This window comes from Corapipo altera, unplaced genomic scaffold (genome assembly GCF_003945725.1).
Source record: "Corapipo altera isolate COAL_440 unplaced genomic scaffold, ASM394572v1 180, whole genome shotgun sequence".
NCBI classification, from domain to species: domain Eukaryota; kingdom Metazoa; phylum Chordata; class Aves; order Passeriformes; family Pipridae; genus Corapipo; species Corapipo altera.
Genome location: NW_020884915.1, coordinates 1,657,207 through 1,670,146, shown reverse-complemented (window position 1 = coordinate 1,670,146; position 12,940 = coordinate 1,657,207). Strand labels below are relative to the sequence as shown.

Sequence of the window (12,940 nt, the reverse complement as noted above, 5' to 3'; positions counted from 1 at the left end):
CTCTGTCTGAACTCCTCCATCCCCCTGATTTATGGCTGGTTGATGAGAGGTTGGAGGGCTCTCAGTGTAGCAATAATCTGCACCTTGGTCCGGCACCCATCTAAAGTTAGGATTTCTGATCTAAATATTTAGTCCCCGTGGCACAGCAATCATTTACCAAATTATTAAATAACTTTTTGTCGGACTGAACACCTTTGGGATATTTTTCTAGGTCAATATTCATCAGGAGACCCCGAATGTAAAGGTTAAGTGCACATTTCCTCTGCCAAATAAGAATGAATTTCAAACCTGATTGATTCTGGTCATGGAAACCGTAAATACTTACTCCAAATGGTGGATAGGTTACTAAGTCCACTCATTTCCACATCTGATATCGATAATACTCTGCTTCCCCCTTATCAGCCCCTCTCATATTTCACCGGCGTGAGCGGCGCGTGGGGAACCGGCCGAGCCTGTCGGGGCTGGCTGATGGCCCCTGCCTTCCCCCTCGCCATTCTTCAGTGGTCCTTGAATCTTTCACCCCTGTCACTCCTCTTTCATCATTATCTGAGGTGATCGGTCAGCCCTGTGCCACCACCTGTCTCTTCGATCCGATGCCAACAGTGCTCCGGAAAACTGTCACTCCAGAGCTCCTTCCATTTATAGTGAGTCTCATTAACACCTCTCTTCCCTCTGGCCATGTGCCACTACAATTTAAGATGACTGTTGTTACTAAACACGCACAAAAAAATATGTTAAAATAGCGTTCAGAGCCTGATTTAAATCTATTAAAGCCTGACAATTTGGAGTTAAAATCTCCCTCAGTGTCTGCGCATGGTTAGGGGGGTGCATATATTTGATATTAATGCATTTATACCTGTATAAATACATACAGATATGAATGTATTCCCCCGCCCACGGTTTCCCAGCATTGCACCTCGTCTGGGAACAAACGCCGCTGCCGGCCCCCAGACACAAAGCCCAAGTAAAGAGGATTTATGCCTGGGACATAAAGGCAGCTGCGGGAAGGGAGAGGAGTGGTGGCAGATCCTGGGGAGACTCAGGTCCAGAGCAATGCTGCCTCAGTGGCCCTGATCCCCCAGACATCCCTGCCTTGCCATGTAAGCATGGGAGTAATCCTGTTCCAGAGGAAAACACGTACAGATTAACCCCACACCTTTTTTCTTTTACCTTGATTTTTCTGTCCCCGAGCAAATAATCCCTTGATAATAACTACAGTCCCAGAGCACTTCCTGGGAAGGAGACTACAAACTCATCTAAGATACCTTCACAATAAAAATTATTTCAAGCTTTTAGGCACCCAAAATTGTTTTAATGATGAAATTATATGAACAGTATCAGTGGTGTGGACAACCTGTGTCAGGGGATGTTTAGGTTGGATCTCGGGAAAAGATTCTTCCCCCAGAGGATGGTTGGGCACTGAACAGGCTCCCCAGGGCAGCAGTCACAGCCCCAAGGCTGACAGAGCTCAAGGAGCATTTGGACAACAGACTCAGGGACAGAGGGGGATTGTTGGGGTGTCCTGGGCAGGGCCAGGAGTTGGACTTGATGATTCTTGTGGGTCCCTTCCAACTCAGGATATTCTGTGATTCTATGAACCTCTGAGCTGTGCAAGTGTGTGGTAAATAGTTTGCCACTCTGTTTGTATAATTTCAATCCCTTTCAAGAGTTACATGAGTTTTCAAAGACTTCATATGGTTTTAACTGACAACTGTTTTCACTGCAATACCTTCACCCTTATAATGAGTCAGGATTTTCTTCTCCCAAACTCTATGACAACAGCACTTGTTTAGAAGGTACAAATGACTAAAGGGATTGCAAAGAGTGAAACTAAAGGGTTTCTCCTCTTTTGAAGGGCCAGGCCAGCGCAAAAGTCATTTTTCACAAGCCCTACTATCAGGGACAGGCAGCTCACACATGCTCCTTGTGGGTGGACAATGTCCTTGTGGGAGGACATTCATGTGGCCACCAGTGGCACTTGAAGCTCTACTGGGGATGCCTTGGAAATACAGAAATTGGGTTTGCTGTGGGTGTTGGAAAGGACAGAAAGGCACTACAGAGGGACCTGGACATGCTGGATCCATGGAATGAGGGATTTGTATGAGGTTCAACAAGGTCTAGTTCTGGGTCCTGCTCTGGGGTGGCAACACCACCCTGAAGCACTACAGGCTGGGGGAAGAGGATATGGAAATCTCCCTGGTGGAAAAGGCTCTGGGGGTGCTGGTGACAGCAGCTGGACATGAGCCCAGATGTGCCCAGCTGGGCAAGAGGCCAATGGCTCCAGTGCCAGCCATGGTGTGTCACAGGCCCAGGGCAGGGACTGTCCCTGTGCTGGCACTGCTGGGGCACCTCCAGTGCTGGGGACAGTTCTGGGTCCCTCAGACCAGAGAGACATTGAGGGGCTGGAGCATGTCCCGGGAAGGGAACGGAGCTGGGGAAGGGTCTGGAGCACCAGGAGCAGCTGAGGGAGCTGGGGGGGGCTCAGCTTGGAGAAAAGGAGGCTCAGGAGGACCTTTTCACTCTCTGCAACTCCCTGACAGGACAGTGGAGCTGGAGGGGTTTGGGCTCTGCTGCCAGGGAACAAGAGACAGGACAAGGGGAAATGACCGTAAGTTGCACTACAGGAGGGTTAAACTGGATACTGGGAAAGCTTTTTGACCAAAGGGCTGTCCAGCCCTGGCACAACTGCCCAGGGCAGTGGTGGAGTCCCCATCCCTGGAGGGACTTAAAAGCCGTGTGGATGTGGCACTTGGGGACATGACTTAGTGGTTGCCTTGGCAGTGTTGGGGGAATGATTGGACTTGATGGTCTTAGAGGACTTTTCCAGTCTAAACAATTCCATGATTCTATGACACAACCACAGAATTCTTCAAGGTGCTTATGACTAAACATCTGTACAAGCCTTAACAATGTCTGGGGCTTAAGATGATTTCAGAGTTCACAAGTTTGTTCTGCTGATAAAATGACATTCAGAAAGCTGAAATGCAGTGTGGTTGGTAGCAGGAGGCTGTGCATTGTCACCTGCTCACATGGGCCATGGAGCACATGCATTTGGTTTTGCACATCTGAACTATTTCAATGCAATCAACCTTTTACATGCAAACTAGTGATGGCATAATTTTAATAGTCATTTCGAGAACATAGCCTAAAATGCTGTATGGTTTTTAGGAAAACTCTATTTTAAAATCAAGCAACAGGGAGGATTTTGTCTTTTTTACTGTCTCACCGCACTAAGAAGCTTAAACATATATAACACCTTCCCAATTTAAAAATAAAACATAGCACTTTTTATTAGGTTGAATTCAACCCAAGACCTCAGGTGTGATCACCCCAAACTCAGAGAAAGTACAAGAACTTGAATGTAAAGTCAAAGCTAGATTTGTGTCTTGTTTTAATATTGAGTCATGTTTAAATGTTGGACACCCAAACTTCAGTTAGGCTTAAACCAGGAAGAGGTTCTGCATGTACAAAGCTCCTGCAGATTTAGGTCTCAAGGAGAAAAGGACAAGGAGCACTAAAAAGCAAAGAGAAAACAGCCCTTTATTCCTTTTTTATTATTATTATTATTTTCTGCAATTTTGAAACAGAACAATTTCATTTTTTTTCTTTTTAAATCTACCAGACGTTTCCATACAGATTGAGATCTGGAATGCCAAGTCAGAATGTGGAGAGAATTGCTCTTGCCAAGTTACACAACATGGAAAATAAACCCTTGTAACAGAAGCACTCCTAGGAGCTGCTGCATGGCTGGGGTGCTGTAGCAGCATCCTGCAGGTAGGGTCCTGCTTTTCCCAAGCTAAATTCCCAATTTTCAGCTGTTACCTTCTTGTACACAGTGTTTACCTTGATAAGGTTATATATAGTGATGGTGCTGTTAGATCTAACACTGACCTCATTCTCTATGTTCAGGATAAATCATTGGAATAAAGTATTTCCACCTTTTGCTATTCACTGTCTCTCAAAAAGCTCCCTCAAGCGTGGATTTTGGGGCCACCTGTGCCCACAAACTCAGCAAAGCAAAGGGGGTGTACAATGGAGGGACATGAGAGTTCACTCTCACAGCAGCTCTCAAGCAATTCCCATAAATTCCATCAACAGATGGACCTGCCCATTCATTCCTTCAAATGTCTCTCTGCAAACTATGAAACTCTGGCACTGCCAATGCCAATTTTAGTACCATCTACATGGTTGCCAAGTGAAGCAGGTTGTGAAGTGTTGTGAAGCATCATTCAAAACATTCTGATTGAGAAATTCAAAATGTGGATGTCCAAACACATGATTCATATTTTTCCAAATATTTTCTTCACTTGTCTACACCTAAAGCTTATGAACACAAGCAAAACTGTTTTAGTTCTTGCATGTTTCAGTGATTTCAATGCTGAAACAAGGTAGGCTTAGATTAGATGTGAGGAAGAAATTCTTCCCTGTGAGGGTGATGAGGCCCTGGCCCAGGTTGCCCAGAGAAGCTGTGGCTGCCCTATCCCTGGAAGTGTCCAGGACCAGGCTGGATGGGGCTTGGAGTAACCTGGGTTAGTGGAAGGTGTCCCTGCCTTCGCACAGCCCTGCAGACTTTGTGGCACAGTATTAATGGTGTCTCCTCACAAAGCCCTCACTGCACAAAATGTCTTGCAGAATCTTTTGTCATATGAATGTTAGGAGTTGTATTTCTGGCCCTGAAGTTTGCTCTCAAGCTTATTGATCATGCAGTCTTGTTCTGTGACCTGGAACGTGTCTGTCAACAGCTGTTTCTCAGTCTTACAATGTCCAAAGTCGCAAAGTTACTGTCATGAGCTCAGGGACAAGTCAGGCTTTATGGCTACTCCAGAGCACTAAAGAGTATTATATTTGTCTGTTTGACAATCATCACTTATTTACTTTTGTGATGTTAAATAATCTAAATAAAGCAACTACAGATTGCTTACCAGGCTCATGATATCTCCCTGTCAAAATACAGTGCTTTTCTCATTTTTTTTCTCAGATACGTAAGAGTTTGTTAACACAAGAATGCAAGGACAAATCTTCAGCAAGGAAGGAACAACAACAGTAATTGAAGATGGTACTTGAAATTATGCTTTTGTGTTGCAGAGTTAATTTTTTAACCTAGTTTTTAAGTAGCTTCTAATTACATATGTCATAATGTAAGTGTCTCTCAATCCAGAATGAGTTTGAAATATTGACCTTGTATATACAAATCCAAAACCCCACCTAAAATTTGTCCTTATATAGGCTGTGGATAGTATTTTTAAAAGAAAATAAAATGCTTATTTGCCCTCTCTAGCTAAATCTTCAGCAGATGATCATCACGTTCCAAAAGTGAGTTGTTCTTACACAAATGGACACAAGGACAGATGGCAGGAAGAGCAAATTCCAGTGCTTCCATGAGCATTCCTGCTTCTTAGTGTTTCAAGACCAAACAACGCTTAGATGAAGGTACTTCCCTGCCTCTCCAGCCTCTTCACAGGTTTGAAAGAATAACAAAAGCAAAAGATTATGTTTGGCTCAAAATCCTCTGCTATCACAGGTCAGTGGGTTTCATGTCTCTTGGCATGACAGGTCTGTACAGTCCCTCTTTTTTGGCTCCCATATAGTGATAATAATGAATCAACATCAATTTCTATCATTAAATGGGTTATGAAGACTTTTTTTCCATAATTTCAGAAAAGACAATTTTCCAGAAAGAATTTATTTGATAGATAAAGTTTTAGGTTCAACCGTACTATAAATAATCATCAGCAATAGCAGTAAATATTTTCCACATAGCAATAAGATCCTTGTTGGCTTGACAAAAAATGCTTGTGCTCACCATGGCTCACCTATGGGCCATGAACTTGTTGAGAATAATGTTGGGAGAGTTTCACAGACCTGGTACATGAGGATGTGGAAGTCATGTTCACCACATCAAGGTCCAAAAAAATTCATACTTTTTCATTTTTCTTTTTAATTATCTCCAAATCAGATTTTTAAAAAAAAGCATATCCAGAGTCCTGATTTTTGCACCTTCCCACAGTCCATCTCAGTCTAAATTTCCTTGTTTCTCCATCCAACTGTGCATGCAGACCAGGAGTCCAGGAGGTGTTTGGGGAACTTCAGGACTAGGGGAAAAACAAAAAGACAATGCAGCAAACACAAGCTTTAATTGGAATACAGGAAGCCACTAATGGCACTGTAACATCATCCAAAGGTGTCCAAGGGTACTGTGCACTCTGGGACATCGGGGACAATCAGCCTTTCACTCTTCATTTGGTGTTTCTTGCGTATTCCACCCAAATCCCTGCTCCATAGCCATTTGTTCATCCCTGCAATGGAGCCTCTGACCTGCTGATTTGTTTATTTTTGTTGTTGATTTGCCCATCTGCTGATGTTGGTTTTGTCATTTGTTTACTTCAAGTTAATGTTTCTTTGATTTTATTGCGGAGCACTATGAGGTCCTAAATGATATGGGCATGTATAAAAATAAATGATGGTTATTTATCATTATCATTATTGCATTTGGCCAAGCCTTTAGCTCGCTAAAGATACCACTGTCTTCAGGGGCCTCTGAGACTTTGCTTTTAATCTTGGGGGGATTTCTAATTTCTAGGATATATCCCTAATAATGAGCTGCCTAGGAAAACTGTGAGCCTAATTTTCCTGGGCATCTGATGAAACATATTAATGATGACAGGTAGAAAAACCCAACCCCCTAAATCCCACTTTCCAACACAGGGTTGGGCTCTTTTTACCATTTTAATTATTGATGTGAAAAACAAAGAGCAAACAAACATTAAATTTGTGGAAGACTTGTAGAAATTCAAGCTGTCCCCAACTACAGTGGGTTAAAGAGGAGGGAATACAGTAAGTAAAGTACTTGCCTGGCACAGGGAAATGGAAGAAGGTTAACCAAGTTAATCTTCCCCTGTTTCCTCCTCTCCTCGCTCAAGGCCTCCAGGCTCAACCATCATTAGGAACCATATAATTGACTCATCCACAGGATTTCCTTTTTGTGTTCTGAATTATGGCAGATTTTCCACATTACTTTTTTCTTTCCTTTTTTTTTTTTTTTTTCAAATTTTAAACATTTGAAGCATTTAAACAGCAGGAATCCTTCCTCTACAGGTAGAAAATTTGTCCTATTAGTGAAGAGCACAGAGGCATTTCTAATTCCGGACACCACGTATTTCCCAGCACCATTAAAATCTGCTGATTAACCAATGGCCCAATGGATCTCCATGTGTTATACAGCTGTCACATCAGATGTTTTCTCTGCTACAATTGGTGTGTAATTTTGCTGGGTTTAAGTGCAGAAGGGGGGAATTTCCTTGTGATGGTACAAATAATTCATCACGGGCTATGGCTCAAGATTGTTATGAGGGAAAGAAATATCTCACAGTTATACTGTAGTTCATCCTACACCTGACAAGAGAGTGTTTGGCACATATAGTGGAAGCTTGATAAAATGGTTTAAAATCAGACACCGAAAAAGAATTGCAAAAGAAATTCTTCTTCAAAAATCATTTTGTGTTGAATTATTTCTTTTTTACTTGAAAGCCCTGTTAATACACAGAGAGCATAGCAGGGCTGCTATTAAATGTGGGCAAAAAAATCACTCATTTCGTAGTGAGACACGTTGGGTTTTTTTGTTGTTTTGTTTTCCAAACCGATTTTAAGACCGGAGAGAAGCGTGTCCTATAGCCAACAGTCTAAAACAAATGTTGGGAGCTTTGCTTCATTATGTGGTACATTGTAGTTTTATGCATGTACGCTGTGTGAACAAGAGGGTTAAAAGTTAAACAGTAGCCTAGGGCTAACACACTTGCAAGCTGAACAGGTACAAAATAGGCTTTTGTTGCTTTCAAACTATTACTGTATGTCTTTAGCAGGAAATAACAGAACGGGCATCTGTGTGCAAAAATGGATTTCCTCCCAGTTCCAGGTAGTGTGGAACGGGGCTGGTTTAATGGCTGGAATGCCCATATGACCTTTAATCCAAAGTCATAAATTTGTCAGTGTCTGAAAGTGGCAGGATATCATTGCTAATGAGGCCAGTTTTTAGGACTTTGTATATCAGGAGTAACATCAGGGAGGACGATGCAAAGGAGCCTCACGTGGGGTTGGAGGGGGGGTGGAAATCATTAAAGGGAAATAAAAGAGCGGCGTTAGAATTTCACGGAAAGTAATGAAGAAACAGCCAAACCCGGCGAGCTCAGGTTGTTCTGCATTTCATAAAATGATAAATAACTCCTAGTCATGTTTATGTATAATGAATTACAATCCCGCTCCGTTTACCTTAGTAACATTTTACAGGGGTTGTATTTTACTCCCAACTACCAATTATGTCATCATCCTGGCATTTACCTGGACGTAATGATACACAGCAAAGCCATTCTTGGAACATAACTCACTGCTTAAAAGTGTTTGTAAAGCCAGACTGCATCCTATATACTCATAATGACTTGGAGATTGCTATTAAATTTTACAGATTAAAGTTTACTAAATCTTAAAGTCTTTGCACCGCTTCCAATATTTCTTATTAATCCTAAAGGGAAAGATGTTCAGCCATTGAAATGTCAAAAACTATGTAACCCTCCCCAAAAATAGATAGAAATAACCCAAGCTAGGGTCAGGGAGCTTATTAAACAAAGACACACAACAACATAACTAATCCTGCAACTTCAGTACATGAATTTTAATGGTTAATTTGACCCATCACAGGATGTTTCATCCACAATCATTGTTGTTTTTTGTGGAAAACAGGTTGGAAGGGGCACTGAGGCTTCCCAGTGCAGGTTTCATTTCTGCAGGACTCCAAAACCTCAGTCAGAAATATCTACTGTAACATTATCTTACATTTATTCAATTTAATTTCAGTTTGAGAAGGATAGCATATAGATCTTTTTATAAGCTTGTAAGGTCACCAAATTTAAATTAAAGTGACCTCTTTTAAAGCACATTACTAAAAGTACTATGTGGAGGGAAATTTAATATGAATGGTTAAAATGCATGGAATTCAGATTTTACTGTCAAACAGCTCAATTAAACAAATTGAATTTTTAAGCAACAAAAGGGAATTGAATCAAATTAGAAACAGAGTGGGATCTGAAATGTGGACATTTATGAGTGATAGTCACAGGGCCCTCCAGCAGTGAGTTTTCTTTATTTGTTGCCTCAGCAGTTAGAGGGGTTGGCAGGCTGCAACACAAAAGGATAAAAATGTTCACCATTGAAACACAGTTTTTGGCTCCCAATAAATCATCTGTCACTTCATCACAGCCCAGTAGATAATGAGCAATAAAGTTTTCACACTCAGGCAATGAGGAAGCAGACACAAGAAATACAGCTAAAGCTGCTGTCTCTCTGTTCTGTAAACGCAAGGTGCTTTGTGGAATAAATGACCTCTGGATTTCTGGAAAAGAATAATTCCTGCCTTGGTAAAATAAACCATTTGATGCACTAAAAAAAGCCAAATCTAATAACATTACTTAGTTCCTTTAATGAAAGAAATAATCACATTATATCTATGAGCTCCAGCCATCTATAACAGGAAGAGATTCCAGGGTATTACCTCTGAAGTTGTCTCTCTATTGCCAGCAAAGCACATTGCTGAAAATACAATAAAGCTGCACAATAATTTCAAGTGGGATTGTTTGCAGAGATTCAGGAGACATTTGTGTTTGGGGCCCAGTCCTGGGAGGTTTTCCTAGCCCGACCTTCCTCACAGGGAGGGATGTCCAGCTCTTCCCCAGGGTCTTGTCACAGCACAAAGAATCTCTGAGGGTCTCCCAACAACAAGATGCAACATCATCAGGCCAAATTAATTGCAAACAGGTCTTGTCTTGACCCAGAAATTTAAAGTGTTAATTTTAACACTATTTTACCTCACCCTGATGCCTTCTCACTGTTGTTTTGGTGAATATTTTTCAGTTGTTATGCCACAATCCAACAAAAAACTGTTGCTCTTTAGTTCAAAGTGACTTTTTTTAGTTGTTTTTAAAACTGAAGTTTCAACCTGCTTTAGCTTGCTGATAATGCTGAGTATATTCATCATTCAAATTTCATATCAAAGCCATTTCAGCAAAGGTATCTTGGATGGCCACGTACAAAGTCTAGTTCACATGCAAAACATATCAGTCAAAAAGTGACAATGCGGCCCATAAACCACATAGAACATACATTGATTCATGTTTTAACTTTATATCAGCATTTGAAGGGACTTGAAGTAAAATAAGATCAGATATTCTTGTCATATGCAAATGGCAACTTAATATTTGCATAATATGTCAAGGTAGAAAAATGCAAATAAACTTTGGGAAAGTCTGTATTTTTGTCATTCTCTCATAGAGCTAATTAGCAACTTGAAAGGAAATTGAAAGCTTCTCTTTTCTGAACTCGTTGTCAGCTAAAAAAGGCACTGAACTCTGCTTATTTCTAGACCATGTAAGATGAGCAATTAACATCCCCCTCTTATTGAACTGCTTACACTGATCCATAGCCATAAAGGCTGCTTATCAGCTTCCCAGGTTGGATAAGGAGATACAAGACTGCTGGAATAGAGGTCACACAAATATAAGTGGAAAAAGAACACATTCTGCTATTAAATGGGGTAAATCCAAGCAAGATTCCTTGAGATAGATGAAAACTTGAATTTACCCCAATGCACTTTAAAGCAGGACCAAAAAACTACACAGAGGTATCTTCACATTGAAAAATGTGTGAAAAAAGTCTTTTTAGGAGCTCAAAACACATCTTAGATCACTACAGAGTCTTTATACTCCGTGTGAAGGTTTCCACTGTATTTTTTTATGATATTAAGGATGTATTATTTATACCCACTGCAGCCACGCCATGGAATACACGAGGAGAGTTTGTTTAGCAACAGAGTGAAAAAATATTTGCTACAGGGGCAGTCTGGCAATATTGCTTGTTAAGACATGCTATTTGTAAGCAAATTTATATGAAAAGTATGCAATGTCTAATACTAAACTACTCCAGCCCCAGACTGAAGGGTGATTTTACAAACGTCCTGCAGCACTCAATCATTCCTTCATTTTAATGTCTTTATTTTATGATTTTGTTGATGAAATACTACTTACCCAGTGCTCAAAATTCCTTTTAGGCTGCAGGCACTGGCTAGTTGACACGGCAAGCCATATTTTACAGCTATATATTTCAGCTTTCTCTGTCCAAGTTGGAGGACACAGTAGCCAAGATGGTTTTTCATAGTAGAAATATATTTTCATATTTATTTATTGATTTGACTAATGTATCTATTTTTCAATTCACATGCTTATGTTTCAATCCATTAAAGTGATTCATGGTCAAATAATATGTTATTGCAAGTACAAAGAGGAGATAAAACCACTGTACACTGGCTATAACACAAGAATAAAAATAATAAAAATCCATTGCCTGATTAAATATAGTTTTTAATCCCCACATGATCATGAGTAAACTGATGTTTTTAATTATTTTTCTTTAAAATAAGTTAGGGTTTTTTTCTCAGTAAAATGCAATTACCTATTAAATAAGTTCTCAGGAATAAATATTCTTACCCAGCCTAAGTGCTCAGTGTAAAACTAACATAAAGCATCAAATTATTAGCAAAATAAAAAAACTCAAAAGGCTTTTAATTAGTTAAAAGGAGAATTAAATGGCAACTGGTAGAGGAATGCTGAACATGTCACCTCTGGGGCAGGGCTGGAGGAGAGTTTGGAATGGAATTGCAGCTGGGATGGCTGGTGGCTGCTCAGTATCACACCTGATATTGCTGGGCCTGGTCCAGGGTTTTGGAGCCAGACAAAAAACTCCACAAAAAAGGCAAAGAAACCCATTCATCAGGAGGGGCAGTGCCCAGGCCCAGGTGTGGGACATCTACAGCCTCCAGCTCAGGTATCTACCTTGTCCTTGTACTGCTGGGAGATTTTTCTTGCTGTTTTTTCAACAAAACCTGCCTTTTCTCCTGTTCTTCAGTCCTGAACTAAGAAACTTAATGGGAAGCAAAGCCAAAGCCAGAAGAGGCCTTGAGGACCGGCCAGAGAGTGATTCTGGCTCTTTCAACCATGGTGAGCACTCCTGATGCTCAGGCACAGGAGCCAAGCTCAGCTGTGGGATCACAGAATCGTGGAATCACAGACTGGTTTGGGTTGGAAGGGATCTTAAAGCCCATCTTGTTCCACCCCCTACCATGGGCAGGGACACCTTTCATTAGCCCATGTTGCTTCAGGCCCCGTCCAACCTGGCCTTGGACACTTCCAGGGATCCAGGGGCATCCCCAGCCTGTCTGGACATCACTTGAAACATGAATATGAATTTGTCATTCCAGTGATAGGAGGACAAACCCTCATTCAGGACATGCTCTGCCCTCACCACCCACAGGAGAATGCTGAACCCTCAGGGCTTCGTGCTCAGAAAAGATCATTTATTCATGAACTTCCACCTTCTCCAGGGCTGGAAAATGTTTTGCTTTTTTTCCAAAAGAAAGGTTTTTCAAACCAATGTGTTTTTTCAAAACAATACCTGGGGTAAATTTGTCAGCACAACTAGAGGATTTTACTTGGATGTTCTGAGTCTGAGACAGTGAAAAGGGGACTTGTGTTTGCTCAACAATCACTCAAAATCCTTTGTCCCTAATCAAAGATTTGAAAAAAATTACTAATTATATATCAGTAATCACTTTTGGAAGTAAAAGTTATAGATTCCAGGAGGAAGGAAAAAAAGGAAGGGAAGGTTTGGGAAGGGAAGGTTTGGGAAGGGAAGGTTTGGGAAGGTTTGGGAAGGGAAGGTTTGGGAAGGTTTGGGAAGGGAAGGTTTGGGAAGGGAAGGTTTGGGAAGGGAAGGTTTGGGAAGGTTTGGGAAGGTTTGGGAAGGGAAGGGAAGGGAAGGGAAGGGAAGGTTTGGGAAGGTTTGGGAAGGTTTGGGAAGGGAAGGTTTGGGAAGGGAAGGTTTGGGAAGGGAAGGGAAGGGT

The 12,940-nt window shown here is 41.3% G+C and overlaps 1 long non-coding RNA gene across 1 annotated transcript; it reads left to right on the top strand.

Annotated features, from left to right (window-relative positions):
* Positions 1-2,877: 2,877 nt before the first annotated feature.
* On the top strand, positions 2,878-7,197 carry LOC113952825. The gene is made up of 4 exons (XR_003529663.1): positions 2,878-2,944; positions 4,979-5,056; positions 5,279-5,461; positions 7,096-7,197. It is a non-coding gene; the product is annotated as an uncharacterized LOC113952825 (long non-coding RNA).
* Positions 7,198-12,940: the final 5,743 nt, after the last annotated feature.